This window comes from Oryza glaberrima, chromosome 10, assembly GCF_000147395.1.
Source record: "Oryza glaberrima chromosome 10, OglaRS2, whole genome shotgun sequence".
NCBI classification, from domain to species: domain Eukaryota; kingdom Viridiplantae; phylum Streptophyta; class Magnoliopsida; order Poales; family Poaceae; genus Oryza; species Oryza glaberrima.
This window is the reverse complement of record NC_068335.1, coordinates 14,048,173-14,065,922: the sequence shown is the minus strand read 5'-3', so window position 1 is coordinate 14,065,922 and position 17,750 is coordinate 14,048,173. Positions and strand designations below refer to the sequence as shown.

Sequence of the window (17,750 nt, the reverse complement as noted above, 5' to 3'; positions counted from 1 at the left end):
AGGAAATGCTTACAAGAATAAATCGAATCCTACAAAGTCCATCTCGAAAGTTGCTGAGAAAACGGTAGAATCCCTAGGAATTTTCATAACTATATATTTCCTCACCACTACCAGAAACTTAATTAATTAACTCTGACATGCTATGTATATATGCGTCCAAAACTGTTGCTGAATTTTTTTTTTCTCCAAGATAGCGCTATAGTACTGCTTTCCAACCACAATGTTGAACATACTTGAGAAATTATTTCAGCTGTGGCGGTACCAAAAACCTTCCAAGAAAAGTTTATTAAATTTCAAGCATTCAGCATTACACATTTACACTAGAATTAATTATTGTGATATGTCTATATTATCCGGTTAATCCCATCAGTACTCGTACAAAGTACTGCACAAAAAGGAAATGGTGGTCTCCTTGGTTTTCAAAGGAAAAGAGTTTGACAGGGAGGAGGAGAGGACAGTGATCTCTAATGATGTGTAGGTGAACATTCATATTTCGTTATTGATTCGAACATGGCTTCTGTATGAACTGATTGGTACACGAAGTCTGTTTGTCTTAAAATGTATGGTACATAAATGGTACTCCCTCTATTTTTATTTAGATGGCATTGGTTAGTTCAATTTTAAATTAACCAAAGGTAGTATAATTTTAAGTGTGTTGGCAATGTAATTAATGAAGGTGTAGTATTAGGTAAAAAGAGGACTAGCATGCCATAGGTGGTAGAATACTTCCCAAAGAGAGATGGTTAGGTACATTTGAGAAAAATAAAATTAATGTTGGTAAATTTGAAGGGATGTGTCTTGAGACACAAAAGGGGGAAGGGACTTTTGTGCTGTTGACTTGTTAAGGCATGTACAATAGTTAACGGGCTCTCTTCGTTGTCATGCAAGTAAATTTGGCAACGTGGAAGAAAGAGAGGGAAGGAATGAGAAACATCGTTGCTACGCATGACAACAGCTCAGAGTCGACTATTAGCATTTATTAATGGAAAGTTTGTGGCATAAGGGTGTAGAAAAGAAAAGAAGTATAACAAAAAAAATTATTTAGTGTATTAATGGTTTAGAAATATTATTGTCTCTATTATTATAGAAGGATAGTCTCTAGTGACATTAATTAATATAGAGAGCTCATATTAGACTCTACCTTTGTACATGCCCTTAAGAGAACATTTAACATGATTTTTTGAGCTAGTGGTTGAAATCTTTCCAGATATTGTGGAAAATGATGGAATCCTTTACCAATCTGGGACTTGCTTCTATGCTTTAAAATGAGTGATTTGCACAAAGGTGGATAAGAGCTACTTTTCTCTAAGGTGCTCTCGGGAATTCAAAGGCATTATGAAGTTTGAAAAATTAAGTCAGTTTGAATAAAGGATAATTGATTGAGTTATATATAAATATTCATAACCATGTTCTTAGTACTTTAAAGAAGTGCCAGAAAAACCTCACGAGAACCCAATCCTACAAAGTTCCTGTTGAAAAACATATATTTGCTAGTATATGCCAATTTTAAAAACACAAATATTAGGGAATGACCTAATATCAAATAAATAGAAAGGGTAAAGCTTTGAACCCAGGCCGGCTAGCCCACTAGCTTGTGGAGCTAGCTGGAAGACCCCTAAGAGTTTCTCACTATATGCCAATTTAATTAATTACGATAAGATTTTAAGCTAATAGTTGAAATTCTTGAAAATATATAGCAATAGTGAATGAAACGTAGAATCCTTAAGGAATTCCACAACTATTTCCTCGCCCCTAACATGGTGACGTTTTTCTGGTATTATGGTGAAAAACGATTCTCTTGTAATACATTCCAACCGCAGCGTTAATTAACAATATCTCGTCTTATAAACCCAGGAAAATAAATGAAGCAACAAAAACAATTTAAGGGTATTTTTTTCATACTTATATTCTAGGGGTGTTTGAATCTTATGTAGATGAAGATGAAGATTAAGTATTTTACGTAAAAACGAGGTGGTATTAAGATAGATACAATTAATTAAGTTTTAGTTATTACAAACATAAAAAAATAGATTTATCCGATATTTTAGAGCAACTTTCATATAGAAAGTTTTCACACGAAACACACCGTTTAGCACTTTAAAAACATACCACGAATATCAAAATTTTCATCCAGCTTTTGTTGAAGAAAAGAATTAGGCCTAAAAAAAACCTAAATCAAACTCTAAAATTTATAAAATCTATTTTTTTGATTTTTTTATTTTAAAAATAAACTAACATAAACTTATTTCTAAATGTGAACCTTTTAACCGTACTGATACGTGGCCAAACAACACTTCCATACTAACATCCTGTGACATGACAAGATAATATCGACACGTTCACTGTGGGTGGCGAGGCTGTGTTGTTTTGTTGCGCTAACCCAGGTGACGTGGCCAAAAAGTTTAAAATAAAAGTTAAGTCTTGGGAGGATTTGTTTTAAAATTTAAAAGGTTTAAAAATAATAAGAATTCCAGCTTACAAGTCAACGAGCAGCCGGTGACATGTCTGTAAGTGCACAGGGCGGAACACCACATCCTGACGACGTACGTGTTTGAGCAGTGGATTAATGCATCATTCCACACATCATTATAAACAAATTAATTCTGATGGCCACCTACAGCTTACACACATGAATCCATTGAACTTGCTTAACTTTTGCATGAAAACATTTCTTCTAGTTCATTCCATCTAAAAAAAAAAGTTAAAAATGTGGGCCCAACCAAATTAAGGAGCACCAGGATGGATCCACCTGCTGCTGGTTTATGGGCCCTGGACTTACGTGTTCGTACATTTCCTTTTTGTGTCAGTATGGGGAAAAATTAATACGAGTTTCGTGCATATGCTTGCATTGCACATTTCATATGCATTGCTGATTGAGTGATCGATAAATGGCGCTACAGTTAGGCGACGGAGGCCGTGTTTAGTTACTTCTCTAAATTTTTTTTTATTGTATATGAACCCGTATTTTAAGTATTAAAAGTAGTCTAATAACAAAAACAAATTACAGATTTTACCTGTAAACTGCGAGACGAATTTATTAAACCTAATTAATCCATCATTAGTAAATATTTACTGTAGCACCATATTGTCAAATCATGATGTAATTAGACTTAAAAGATTCGTCTCAGAATTTACATGTAAACCGTGTAATTGGTTGTTTTTTTCGTCCACATTTAATACTCAATGCATGTGTACAAACATTTCATGTGATGGAATTTTTAAAAGTTTGAAGGAACTTAAACACAGCCGGAGTACGTAATCAATGAGGGAAAGCGCCCGGCTTAATCGTCAAGCAGCTGCGGCAGCGCCGGGAGTTAAATTTCAGTACTTACGCGCTTTGGTAGCTCGAGCTTTTCATCGTCGGTTCCATCCATCTATCAGGACGTACGGCCACCATTTTGCTGACAACCCATGTTCCTAACAATTCTCGCTTCTTTCCCAACCTACCTTCTTCATTTTTTTTTTTTGCGTATATACTTTTCGAATTACTAAGGCTGTATATATTTTTTTACAAAAATTTCTATATAAAAGTTATTTTAAAAAATCATATTAATTTATTTATTAAGATTTTTTATCTAGTACTTAATTAATTCCGCACTAATTATTTGTTTTGTTTTCCATGTCCTCCCGAACTCAGCTATAGGGCTTCTGTGTGAAATATGTTGGGACGGATTTCTAATATCACCGATTTTTGTTTGATCTGTTTTACCTTCTTTATAACTATATCAGGAAAAGGTACCATTAGTTTAGTAGTCCTTTATTTATCAAACAAGTTTGTGACCAATAATAACTGGAGTGATGTCAACAAACTCACCCACATAGATATTAGTGTTCTGGCTAAGTAAAAGAAGAATCATTGTAACAATTCGGTTTTTCTTACTAAATAAAAAAAAAAGAATCCTTATTGTCTAGAACGCACGTTGATAGCGTCGTCACGAAATATAGTTCTTGGATGTAGTTATGTTTACCTTCGAATACTTGTCGGAGCTGTGAAGAAAATAACTCGTTCCATCCGAAAGACCTTAAGTATATCGGAACGTATTGGTTTAAATTAAAGACCCTATTTTTTGGGGGGCCTGTGCGATCGCGCAGCTCGCACATGCCCAGGGACGGGCATGGGCCTAGGCGGCATCTAGATCGTACACGTGTATGCATGTAAGCAGTAGCTCTTGCCCATGCTCCAGAATCACCTTGGCCTCTCCCGGGCATCGTCTGTTGACAATATAAGCAATTTACCATAGTATTTGATCTAGAAAATAATAAAACAAATCATAACGATGTAAACATAAACCATGATAGCGTTAGCCATAAACGGATTATTCTCAACAATAAGGATAAAAAAAGACATGCTATAGGTGTAAACCATGGAAACAAGCGCGCGCGCGCGCGTGTATATATATATATATATATATATATATATATATATATATATATATATATATATATATATATATATAACTTATTTTTGCATAAAAGCAGAATCAACAGAAAGAAATAGAAGAGGAGAATAACATAAGGTCCTACAATAGTGGTTGCGATGGTAGTGGAAGGAGAACCGTTGCCGTTGCCATTCCCACTCTTATCTTTAACATCCCTATTCTCGCCACCAGCCACGATGAAGGGAAAGCAGTCGACGCAGTTGTAGTTACGCGATGTGCTCCCCCAAAATCTGATTTGTCTCCTCCTCTCGGTGCAAGATCAAGGAGGGGTTCTGGAGGCCTGCTCTCCCGATTTTTGGGAGTAAAATTATATGCATGTGTTTGGTTAAAAAAGTTTTGAAAAGGCTCTATCGATTGGTGCATGTATATATTCATAGTTTTCCTTAGTTGTAAGCAATCTAATTATGCACTTTATTCTTAAATGTATAGATATTATAGAACATGTACGCTCTCGAACTTCAAAACATACATAAATATGGGGAAAAACATATTGGAATATGTAAAAAAAAACAGATTCTTCAACTTCAACCACAGCGGGATTTTCTGAAATTAATTTGCTCAATCATTCCTAATGATAGGTAATAATAAGTTTTTTCTAAAATCTCCCAGTTCTAGAGTTTTATATGACTTGAACCATAGAACATGACTGTTTGTAAATTTTATATGCAATAATATATCAGATCGATGGTACTGGTCCAAAAAAAAAATTATTTTCGTTCAATTCCAATGTGGAGATATATACAAACAATCATCAGTACCTAGCAGAAGAAGGTACTTGCCGATATAGTTTGGGGGTCCAAAATTAATGGCACCAACTCTTTGATGATTTCGATCGACACCATGCTTAATTAAACGGAAAAGAACCGACGACAAATCACTCCGAACACGATATATTAGATACCCCTGTATGTGTGTGTGTGATGGTGATAGCCGTTGCACGACGAATTATTGGCCGCGACTGGTAGGAGCCGAAAATACCAGAGCCCCGGCACTGTTCTATTTTTTTTTTCTGAACTGTTCGAAATATAGACGCGATACTACATATGAATCATATGATTATGAGAAACAGTGAGAAACGTTCAGGGTCTTTCAGCTAGTGTTAGATAATCTGGATTTAAAACCTCATCCCTTCTAATTATTTGATATTAGATCATTCTCTAATATTTACTTGTTTTTTATTATGAGAAACAATTAATTCATAGCTAGTCTTCTTTCTTAATCAAACTTTTTTAATTTTGATTAAATTTATAGTAAAATTAATTCAGTGTTATAGATGTTGCTAATTTTTCTACAAACTTTGACAAACGTAAAGATGTTTGAAAAAAATTAAAACGACTTATATACTATCATAATCTGGGTAATAATATGAAATATAATGTTTGTGAGAATTTTGGGGTTCTCGGAGAAGCTACTAGATAATCCCTCAAACGGGGCCATATGTCCGACCGTGCCCATCAGCGATTAATTATATTGCCGAATCATACATTCATTCGTTTCTCAATCATTGGGATTATGGGCGCCTAATTAACGCCGTCATGGCAACAGTGCGACGCGTGTCACAGCAACAGTTTAGAAGCTACTACGTCGTCGCACACTGATTAATTGAGAAATTTGGCGTTAATTGTGGTGGAGATAAGTCATAATTGACGGTGATCGAAATTAAATGTCTCTCTGTTCATCTGACAAGTACTACCACGGCAGTAAGAGCATCCGCAATAATAAAGTAAGGTGTTCTCTATAAAACATATATAACTCAGCAATAGACTAGATTAATAGTAAACCACCTCAATAGTACGCCTACATGGATATCTATAGCTCTCTAATGCATTGCCTTGTTTTTCTCTATAGACTATCTCCAGGTTAGTAAGATAGTTTTGCTCTATCTCTTCCTTTAATATCTTCCAAGTAGGAAAATATGCTGACATGGATCTCTTATAGAGAGCCTATAGATAACCATTGCGGGTGCCCTAAGAGCAAGTATAATAGTGATATATAAGCCTACTATAAGCTTACGTGGAGAAGAGATGTAACAAAAAAATTAAGGGTGTTGGCTCTCATGCAAGCTTCAGAACAAATACAATTAATGTATAAGTGAGAGATAGAGAGAGGAGAAAAAATTGTAGCCAACCTTATAGCTAATCTATTATATGTATTGGCTTTAAAATTGGCTAATAGTAGAAAGTGAGCTCTATTATTATCTTGCTCTAAGAAATGGAGGAGACTTGTAAAAACAGGCTGGATCAATAAAGTTTGGGCATGTATATGATCTGTTTTCCCCCAAGAAAAATGTTCGGGCATTTATACGGGAGGTGGATTTATTTTGGAATGTCTTGTCCAATAATAACCCCATTACAAGTGTGTCCTCCATTCCAGTACTAAGTTATAGGGTGGGAGTTAGAGCGAGTACAACGGTTGTGTTTCATACAGTTTTATAAGCAATAAATGTTGTTTAGAGATTATTTTCTTGGAACAGTTCAGATAATAAATAGAGTGAATTATATTTTGGGTCATATTTTATTTTTTTAGTTTTACTTTGGACACCTTTACTCTAATCTTTTTAAGGTTTATTGTACTTTGGATTACCTCGACTCTCTTCACTAGTCACGTTTATCCTAATACTCTAGCAAAGTTATGGTATACTCATAGGTGGATTTATTTTGGAATGTCTTGTACCAAGTTATAGAACATGAGTAGAACGAGTACAGCAGTTATACTTCATACAGTTTTATAAGCAATACATGCTGTTTATTATTTTCTTGGAACAATTGAGATAATAAATAGAGTGAATTGCACTTTGGTTCACTTTTTATTTTGTAGTTTCACTTTGAACACCCCTACTCTGATCTTTTCACTTTAAAGTAGCTAACTTTACGTTTGTTGTACTTTTGGACTACTTCGACTCTCTTCACTAGCCATGTCCATCCTATACTCCGACAAAGGTATGGCATGTTCATAAGTGGATGATTTTGCCAGCGTGCCATAGCCAACGTCCTCAATGTTGTTGATGTGCTAAAGAAGTGGTTTTGGGTGATCCAAAGCAAACAAATATAAATTTAGCTAGTCCAAAGTAAAAAATGATTGGATTATAGGTGATTAAGGTGAAACTATAGCAATAAAAGGTAGCCTAAAGTGCAATTCACTCTGATAAATACTTTAGCCTTCATTTCACCAAGAAAAAAAACCTTTCCTTATCATTCATTAATTTCCCTGTCCTTAAGGAACAAAATTCCTTTTTTGTTGTTTTGCTAAGAGTCGATAATATCTTACTATCGATGATAATATCTTACTATCGATGTTTCTCTCCTCCGTTACCTTTTTTTTCCGAAGTACATATTAGCCTCAACCAATATTCCTTTCCTTGCTAAATCATTTTTCCTATGCAAGGTGGCATTTTTTCCAAAGAAAAGAAAATCATTTTACTCCCCTAAAGCACTTAATACTTAAACTATTTTTTTCTTCATTTTATCCCTAAACTATTAGAAATGGTTCACTCTTGTATTTTAAGCTGAAACTTTTTAAGCTATAAATGATATCATTATCAAAGTTCTAAAATGTTTTCATGAGTATTTGCTTGAAATTTAAAACTTTCATGTTTAAATTAGTCACAGTGTTTTCAACCTACGTAAACAATGATAATTTTTTTCTAAAGAATATTGAGAGGTAAGCTATAACGCATCTTCAATTCTACCAAATTTTAATACAAAATATGACTTATATAGAGAGAAGAGAGAAATACCATTAAGAGTAACGAAAGAGCCTGTAACCTAATGGTTATAAGAGCCTCAGTAGCACCATAGGTCCTGGGTTCGACTTCCAATGGGAGTGAATTTTTCAGGATTTAACGGCTTTGTGCTTTCAGTGGTAGGCGACGTAACCGTCGACAGTGAGGCGCCTGTGGCGACTTCGTTAATCTCCAGGATTCTTCTTCGAAGATGCTTGTAGGAATAGGGTTTGCGTGCGTGCGTTAAGTTGAACCATTCCAATAGTTTGAGGTATAAAATGAGCCAAAAAATTATTTAGGAGATTAATTGCTCAAGTGAAATAGTTTGGGACTGTTTTCGTTTCCAAATAAGCCAAGCTGATTATTTTGGTATTTATGGAGTATAATTAGATCTACTTCTCTTTCTTCCGACTCCCTCTAATCACAAATAAATGGTGTTTTAGATAACGGCACAGTCACGAGGACACCTTTTTATTTCTAATTACTAGTATGAAACCTATAAAAAAAGATGCAAGAAAGTTATAGTACATTGAAACTATGTTTAAGGTAACAAAAGTAGCCATTCTGTTTTCAAAAAATAAATTTGAAATAGTCAATATTATTGTTATAAATAAGTAAAAAAGTAAGTGACATTTTGAAATGCCAGCAGTCAAATACATTTAAATTAAATTACTCCATCCATTTAAAAATAAACGATATCGATTTTAGTGTTCAATCATTCGTCTTATTTAAAATTTTAGTGCAAATATAAAAAAGTATAAACCATGCTTAAAGTACGTCTGCTATAAAACAAGTTATAATGACACTTATTTTTTTTAATAAAACGAAGCATCAAATGTTATGTCGAAAATCAACCACGTCGAATGTCTTAAAAGTTGATGTACATTTCGACATCATTAGGAAACAGTAAAAAAATCATTAGGAGAGATGGACTGATTGGGGTCAGAAATCAACAGTGAGGTTGGTGATCACAACTGTTTAGGCCGAGCATCCGCGAGGCGATCGACCGTACGGGCAATCGGCCATGCTGTTGCTGGTGGTTGTCGGAATCGCTGGGGAATCGCTGGATGCGGCCACACAAGCTTAGCCTTTGTCTTCCATCCCCACTTCTGCACCACTCCATTCCCTTCCATTCTGATCCTCTTATTATTCCTCTCTGCTCCTCATCTATTACGTCTGTCCCATAATAATTGTATTTTAAATCCCAAAATAATTATCACAATAGAGTACTAATTGTTCCATTAATCACTTGTAATTCAATTTTTTTCCCATTTTACCCTCAACCACCCTTTCACTCTTAGCTATAAGCCATTTAATAAGGGACATCATAGTCTTTCTTCTTAAACCTTAATATATTACTAAACAACCTAGAATTATAATTTATATAGGACAGAGGTAGTATCTGATACTTATGGTATGGATGTGTTTCACCACCGGTTAGTTGTGGAGCCAAAAAGATTTTTATGTCTAGATAAATTTCGATATAACTAGTAGTGCTATTTGCTATAGAAATTTCAAACCATCAATTTAATCATTAACATTAAAATTTAACGGAGCTTTCGTCGATGAGCCCAAGCGGCTGTCCGGACTAGCCAAACGGTGACTCCGCCACTACCACCAGCCGATCTGATCGATCTGCCATTAATATTTCTTTTGGTACACCTCAAAAGAGAATAACAAGTATTCGTTTTCATTTAAAAGGAAAAAAACTTGGTACAATTTTTAAGAAAAAATCGGAAAAAAAAATCTTACAATCGCACAATTAATTATAAGAAACGGGAAAAGAAAACACGAGGAAAAAAAAAGCACTGGTCGATCTGCCATTAACTCCTGGAGCTTTTGGGTTGTTGGCGGATGTGGCTTCATCTTCTGCTGCTGCTTCTTCTTCTTCTTCAGCTGCGAAGTGCAGTGGCCCCACATGCAGTAGAAGGAGGAACAGTGGTACAGTACTACAGTGTAGCTGTGTAGTGGCTGCTGCTAGCTAATCTGAATGTCGAAAGGAAAAAAAAAAAAGGGTCATGGCAGTAGTCCACCCAACGCTATGGATAGGTAGACTGTTGTTGTTAATGGCTACTTCGAGGAGGAGGAGGAAGAGGACGACGACGATGATGACAACTGCCAGCGGCTCATCCAACTAGAACTGAACGAGAACTGAACTTTTTAGACCGGTTCGAGAACACAAACCAGTCATCAATTATGGCAAAATTGCATGACCATTCTAATTATCATCTTAGTTTTGAGATTTCACCTTATAACCTATTTTATTGCAAGAACTCACCTACCCAACGTTATCCAGTCGAAATTGTTTCCTTTGCGCATATGAGAAGTTAATTTGTCGGCCCACTTTAACGCTCGGTCGCTCCGCCTTCGGGGGCGACGCGGGCAGCGAAACAGGCCGCGCCGCCCCCGACCCCCTCCCCCACCTCGCCGCTGCCCGAGCCACCGCCGGCAAAGCCAGGCGGCTGCAAGGACGGCGGCGGTGGGGCTCTCTTCCCTCGCTCGCAGTCAAGCTGGTTAGGGCGCCGGCAAGACGGAGCTCAGGGCAAGGCGCCGGCGCCGAGGAGAAACCAACGGCGGCGTCCAGATCCGGTGCTGGGATGCATGGATCCGACCCCCTCCCCCCCATGGCTGGATTTGTTGCTCCGGGCGGCGGACTGCCGGGGACGGCGAGTGGGCGGCGCGGAGGTGGCAGTGTCGGCGGCTAGAGTGGCGGGCGGGCGGAGGAGGCGGCGGCATGGCCATGTCTGCAGTGGCAGGCGGTGGCCGTGGCCAGATCTGATCGGTCGGCTGGCGCTGGAGGTGGCTGCGGTGCCGGCGGCGTCTGCGGTGGCTGGTGACGACGGCGACAGCTGAGGCAGCTGCTACGGCGGTTGGCGACGGCGGCGACTGCGCTGGCTGGTGGCGACGGCGACGACTGAGGCAGCTGCTGCGGTGGTTGGCGAAGACGGCGACGGTCGAGGCAGCCGCGGCAGGGACCATGCGGCGGCGGCTCAAGAAGTCGCACCTGTCATGGCGGCTGCACGCAGTGTCGGCCTGCTGCGGCAGGAGACCGGATCCCCTCCGTTGAACTGCTGTGGCGGTTGGCGACGAGGCGGTGGCTTGCGGCTGGCTACGAACGGTTGGAGACGGCGGCTGGCTCGTAGCTGCCGCGACTGTGGAGGCGGCGTCTGGCGGCCGAGGACATTGGCGGATGCGACAACGTCTGGCGGCGTCGTATAGATGATCGACGGCGGCAGCAAGTGGAGGCGCGACAGTGGGAGGCATGGCGGTCTTCGACGGCTAGCCGGGGGCGTGGAAGACGAGCGCACCTGGACGGCGCAACAGCGATGGGAGGAGGGTCGGGGGTCAGCTTGGCACAGAGAGGCGCAGCCGATGACAGGAGACCGGATTGGCGCGAGAGGCGCGTCCGGTGGAGGAGGCCGGCACGGCGCGAGAGGCGCTGCCGGCGGCGATGGAGGCCGGTTTGGCGCGAGAGGCGCGGCCGATGGAGGGAGGCCGGATTGGCGCGAGAGGTGCATCCGGTGGAGGAGGCCGGCTTGGCGCGAGAGGCGCGGCCGACGGTGGGGGAGGCGACCTCGGTGTGAGGAGGAGCTGCCGGTGGGTGTGGTGCGGTCTTCGGCGCACCAAGGCTGACCGGCGGGGGACGCCGGTGCAAGGGTCCCACATGTCGGCAGAGCTTGAGTGGTGGTGGAGCATCGGTGCGTCAGCCGTGGATTCGCAGGTGGTGAGCGGCGGGTGAAAACCCAGCTCGGTTGTAGCCGAACCGACAATGATGGTTCATTCCCCCTCCTGAGGGCATTGTCGTGCTGTCTCACCCCTCAAGGGCGGTTGTCTAGCAAAAGCCTAGTCTTGACTTCTTTGAGCCCTGACGGATGGCGGCGGCGGTTCTTCCATCGCTTCTTTTCCTGAAGACATCATTTTGGCATCCTCTAGGGGGCGATCTCGTCTATGTTCCTTTGTTGGTCTAGCGGCGGTCGGTCACGCTTAGCGGCGGCCGGTCCGGTGCTAGCCTTCTCCCGGGTGTGTGTGTTAGCGCTGTCAGTGTGTGGGTGGTGGTATTTTTTTTCTTTTTACTAGTTATGACCCTCCAGGGATATAATCTTGTAATTTTTTCCTGCTCTATCAATAGAACTTCACACCGTATCGTGCGAGTCGTTCAAAAAGAAGTTAATTTGTCCCATTTCTTTTGACGTAGATTCGCAGCGGGTCATATCACCTAGGTTAGGCCCGTCCAGTGTGCCTATAAGGTGAGCCCGACTCGAGATAGCTCTTAGGCTATTTTTTTGACTCGACATTAGGTGAAGGACTTGCTTGCTATGAGTTGTAAGCAACATCATTCTTAGGTGATGACAAGTTCTAGTTGGACTCATCACATAACCACGCTGGACAAGCTTGACCTGCCTGATTTGGCTCTCGTGGATCGACATTAGAAGAAACTAGTAATCGCAATGCACGTTCCCACATTAGCTATAGTGATAATATAAAACACTTAAATTTTTTTGCACTTTTCATGTAATATATGTCACACAAAATATACAAACATACTAAAAGTTATTATAGTAACTTAACATACTCCTTTAAACACTAAAAAAAATGCAAAGCAGCTAACAATACCAAACATAATTTGCCATAGCTTGATAAAAACTTGAAAAGCTCAAAGCAAGATATTTTTCTTAGTGCTATTGAATTAAACCCCAGTACCCACAGCATACAATATCTAATACTCCCTCTGTCTTATTTTAAGTGCAACCATGATTTTTCGTGCCCAACTTTAATCGTTCGTATTATTTGAGAATTTTTTGAAAAAAAATAAAAACATAAGTCACACATAATTTCATGTTTTATCATCTCATAATAATAAAAATACTAATTATAAAAAAATTTCAAATAAGACATACGATCCAAGTTGGGCACGGAAACTCATGGTTACACTTAAAATGGAGCGGAGGGAGTAAAAAAGGACTTTATGTTTTCTCCAACAATACTTCAAATATACCCCTCATGGCCAGCAATTAAAAATAGCATTTACATGATCACCAATGAGATGTATATAGGTCCTACAGGTCCTACCGTGTGTCCACATAAGTTCATGTGGTCTACAAAACACAAATTTACATCCATTTCACTTGCAGGAAATGGTCATCACATAATTCCAAAAAAAATATTGTTCATAGTTGCCTTAATTGAAGTAAAAAGTAGATAGCAAGTGTGAACATTTCAGAAACACTAACAGTTGTCAAAACGCCTATATATTTTCCTTCACCACAATATTAATCTAAAGAGGTCATATTGCTAAACTATGCACACACCTACAGTTGAAGTGGCAGCCACGAAATGACCTAACAATCTTGAAATCTGGAAACCAATATATTTCATGGAATTCCCTCAAGGAAAGGTTTCCTTTGTTAGATTGGAAAAAAGGAAACATCTCAAATCAGGGAAATGCATCATCTGAAATTGGAATAGTGCATACCTTTTCAAGATTCAATGTAATCCTGGAGTCCACAGCCACACTCTTTTTCTTGTGAAGCTACAAATAAATAATATATCCACAATGATGATGAAAAGGATTTAAAACATGGATAGCAGTACTGGTTTAAAAAAACATGAAAAGTACCTTACAATCTGAAAGCTCGAGAAGACATTAGCATCAAGCATCTTCCTGAGAAACCAAATAATCTTTTAGCCACATCAAATTTTTCAAGCAAACTACGTATATCCAAATAAAAAGAATAACAAACCGGCTAAGCAAGCATATGCTGATAGATAAAATTTATGAATTACATCGTTAGTAATTAGAAGTCATCAGCACAATGCAAATATTCAAAATTCCAAAAAACACATCTTTACTTGAAATTATCAGGGAAGAAATAAGGAGCATCAAAATCCTTGCTTATAACTTGCAGAATATACACTGTGGATTCAACCGATGCACTTTTTAAGGAAATGAAGCCATGGTTCCATTTTCCTGAGCTCCAAAATTGATCATTGGTATATATAAAGAGGATATTCACTTAATATGAAGCAATGGTCAAAATTTACTTGTTTTTTATAGGTGAGGTCCCAAGTGTCCTCTAATAGATGTTACCAAAAGGGACTCCAGAAAAACAACAGCTTCATGACAGAACTTCTTAGGTTCTTGATTAGCCTGCAATTAAAACTTTGTGCAGAAAATGACTATTAGCAACTGTGAAAGAAGAGAAGAAAAAAAAAAGGAAAATCGTGTTTGCTCAAGTTGCAGAACATACCACTGGCACCATGGAACATAAGAAAGTACCAACAGCTACATCTCAAAGAGATTGTATGGGCAAGGCATCTAATATTTACACATTTGTTCCTGCTATACCTGCACATTGGCTGAATTTCCCTTTTTCTTCTTTGCATTGGAAGAAGGGTTTGATCCTCAAAGCAGAAACATTGTATCTTACTGAAATAAATTGCAGCCTTCACGATGAAAGGAAAAAGGTTGTAAACTCAAAACATTAGGAATCTGATTACTCTTAGCTTAATTGCCACAGTGATACACCTCAATTTAATTTTAATCAGCAACATAAATAGCATGATATAGTGAAGTCACATGAGTCCTTGCCAATATATTTCCAAATCTATACAAGGTTAACAGTTAAAGGTCTAGGGTAGCTTTTTGGCTCTTTAGTACATCAACCTATTATAAATTTCAATCAGAATATACCACCAATGCCACACAAATGAGCTAACCCCATGGGCAATATTTCAGCTCAAAGGAAAAGTAAAATAACGATAGGGAATGAACTATATACATTGACATATTATGAACTTTACCATGGCCATCATGATATTAACAAATGGTACCTAAATACATGGACAACTCCTTTATGATATGAAGCATCCAACCTTGGACTCTGGGATCATCACAACATACCTGCAGAAAGAACAAATAAGTTAGTAATGGTCATGATTGTTTGCACATATGTACATGTAACATTCACTTACATTCCAGCATTTTTTTACTCCTGCTACAACAGAAGGTGCATCTTTCAACTCCAATACATTGCAAATACTGATCACAGAACATCAATACCAGAACCCCAATACTACATTTCAACTATATTCTATTGAAGAAAATGTACAGTACCAGTAAGACAACCACTTGCATTGCTGGTGGCTCCTGGATCTTGTGTAAAGTATTGAATGCTAGCTGTCTTGAATTCACTTTGGCGACACCCCCTTCCTGAGCAGGACAAAAACCTGCACATTTTCATGTTTTTCAATTGACACAGTGGCACAAAGGGCATTTTCAACAAAGTATGAACTTTATACTCCGTTACGCATGTTTACAAAGTTATACTTAGTTTCTTACAGAAAAGTAGCTTAGCAGAGTATGCATGTGAAAACCATTCAAAAATGGGATTGAATTTTTCCAACTTCAAAGAACTATACACTTCTGCTGACAAGAGGAATTTTTTTTAGTTATGCATTATAAACAAATGATATAACCTGTGTGTCGGTTGAAACCCCCCCCCCCCCCCCCCTTCCTAGCAAGTTCATGCAAATCAGTTAACATGTAAGGTCAGAAGTAAGAAATTTAGTGTCCTATATAGGTCTTGTTGCCCATGTTCATATTTCCTCAAAAAGGATTTAATAAATTACTCTCAATGGCCTTCATATAATTCTGTTGAGCCTAACATGAAACCACTCAATCACCGGTCCACAGATTGACATTCATTTCACGGGTAGAAGAAATTTTCATTGGACATTCAAATTAGTCTTTACCTCAATGCTTTCACTTCTAGTGCTAATAGGAAAAAAAAAAGTCATACCTTCCAGGAGAATGTGGGTGCTGAAGTTGATTTGAAAATGGGAAGCAGGGTGCAGGACGACGGCCAGATTCCAAATGGAGCCAAGAGTGGATGAAATCAGGGCAGTGGTGTTCCAAGGGCGTCAGTGGCGAATACAGGATAGAAATAGAGGGTAGGTTCGACCTAAAAGAACCAAGTTAATTTATGGGTTTGTATTTATATCTTAAAAAGAAAACAATAGAAACAACATGCAGAGTCTTTTTTGACACTATATTCTAACCAATTAAATTTATCTAACCAATTCTTTTGAAATGATCTTATAACCTTACCAACAAATATACCATCCTTATTTCATCTCTCATTTCGTGACAAAACTTACCTATTGTTATTCTTATTTTGTGCACAATCAGCAAAAATTCCATTCTGTTCTCATCAGTTTGATGGGTACTACTTGAATTGCTTGCACAATAATTTAACAACATTGTTTTCTTCTCCATCGAAAATCTACGAATAAATCAAAACTATGAATCGCGAAGCTCAATTCTTATAAATCACATCATCTAGATGCATTACTGAAACAGAGACGAAGAGTATGAACACCGGCACCGGGCTAGGACTCACCGCTTGCTCTGCTAGCTGCTGCTGCTTGCCCCTCGTCGTCTGATGCCCTTCATGGAGGGATGGCCTGATCTGCTAGCTCCTCGCCCTCACCTCCTGCTGCTCGCTCCTCGTCGCCCGGTTGCCGCGTCTGCTCGTCACTACGGCGCTGCGCCACAACGCTGCAGCCTGCCACAACTGCTTGCCACATTAGCTATGTACTACTACAAATTAATATGTGAAATGAGGATGACCTCGGCTCCGTTGAGCGCAGCGGTGGACTGCAGTGGCGTCGCCGGATGGAAAGACCTCAGCTTCGAGGGCAGGGGAAGAGGGGGGGGGCCTCGGCTCCGGCGACGGACTGGGGAAGACCAGGGCTCCGGCGGCGGCAGCAATACACGCGAGGAGGAGCGTGGAGCATGGCTCCAGCGGTAGCTGGAGAAGAACTCGTCTCCAGGGGGGTGGGGGGGGGGGGGGGGGCAGCGGTGCTGTGCGATAGTGGCGGCGACGGAAGGGGACGACCTCGGCTCCGACGGCGACTGGAGATGACGTCGTATGGGGAAGACCACGGCTCCAGCACAGCAGCAGTACACGCGAGGAGGAGGAGCGAGGAGCACGACTCCGGAGGCGGATGGAGAAGAACTTGGCTCTGGCGGCGGTAGCGGTGGAGTCGCGCATATAGAGGGTGAGGCGTAGTCTTCGCACGGTCTTTGCGCGTAGAGGGAGAAATTTCTGCGGTGGAGATGGAGATGGTTAAATCGCGGAGGACGGTATGGATCAGCGATCTACAGATGGACGGTAGGGATTACATCTGTTGATATGGCCCGTAGGATTGGAGGGAGGTAACTCCTTTTTATATTAGTATAGATATAGATTAGCCCAGTCAATAAGTCATCCGCACGGGAAGCGGGAAGGCCAATTTTATCCAGGTAGCGTTCGGCGGGTAGGACTTTTGCTGAAAATAAAATATAATAAGTATAATCTTAAAACAAGGTTTATAATTAGGATCGTTTATACAATTTTACCTTTAACCAAACTAAATTTTATAAGTTCAGAAAAATATAACTGGATTTTTGTTGAGAGTCAAACAGTTGACGATTTTTGCGAGAAAAAGAAAAGGTTGAACCCTATTTTGGCTTGAGAACAGTTTGGTGAACCCTGTCTCTGAGACTGTAGCCTGTAGGCTACTTCAGGGTAGGATCACAACGGGCATTT

General features: G+C 39.7%; 1 long non-coding RNA gene across 9 annotated transcripts; it reads right to left on the bottom strand.

The window, feature by feature from the left end:
- Positions 1–11,730: 11,730 nt before the first annotated feature.
- On the bottom strand, positions 11,731–17,223 carry LOC127753488 (uncharacterized). Of its 9 annotated transcripts, XR_008012576.1 has the most exons (7): positions 16,790–17,220; positions 16,560–16,724; positions 15,960–16,121; positions 15,275–15,387; positions 15,133–15,199; positions 13,778–15,061; positions 11,733–13,690 (listed from the first exon to the last, which is right to left on the bottom strand). It is a non-coding gene; the product is annotated as an uncharacterized LOC127753488 (long non-coding RNA). The 9 variants fall into 9 exon arrangements; XR_008012574.1 differs by adding an exon at positions 16,318–16,442 and having other exon boundaries at positions 11,731–13,690; positions 13,778–15,387; positions 16,790–17,223; XR_008012577.1 differs by having other exon boundaries at positions 11,732–13,515; positions 13,634–13,690; positions 13,778–15,387.
- Between the last annotated feature and the right edge of the window lie 527 nt (positions 17,224–17,750).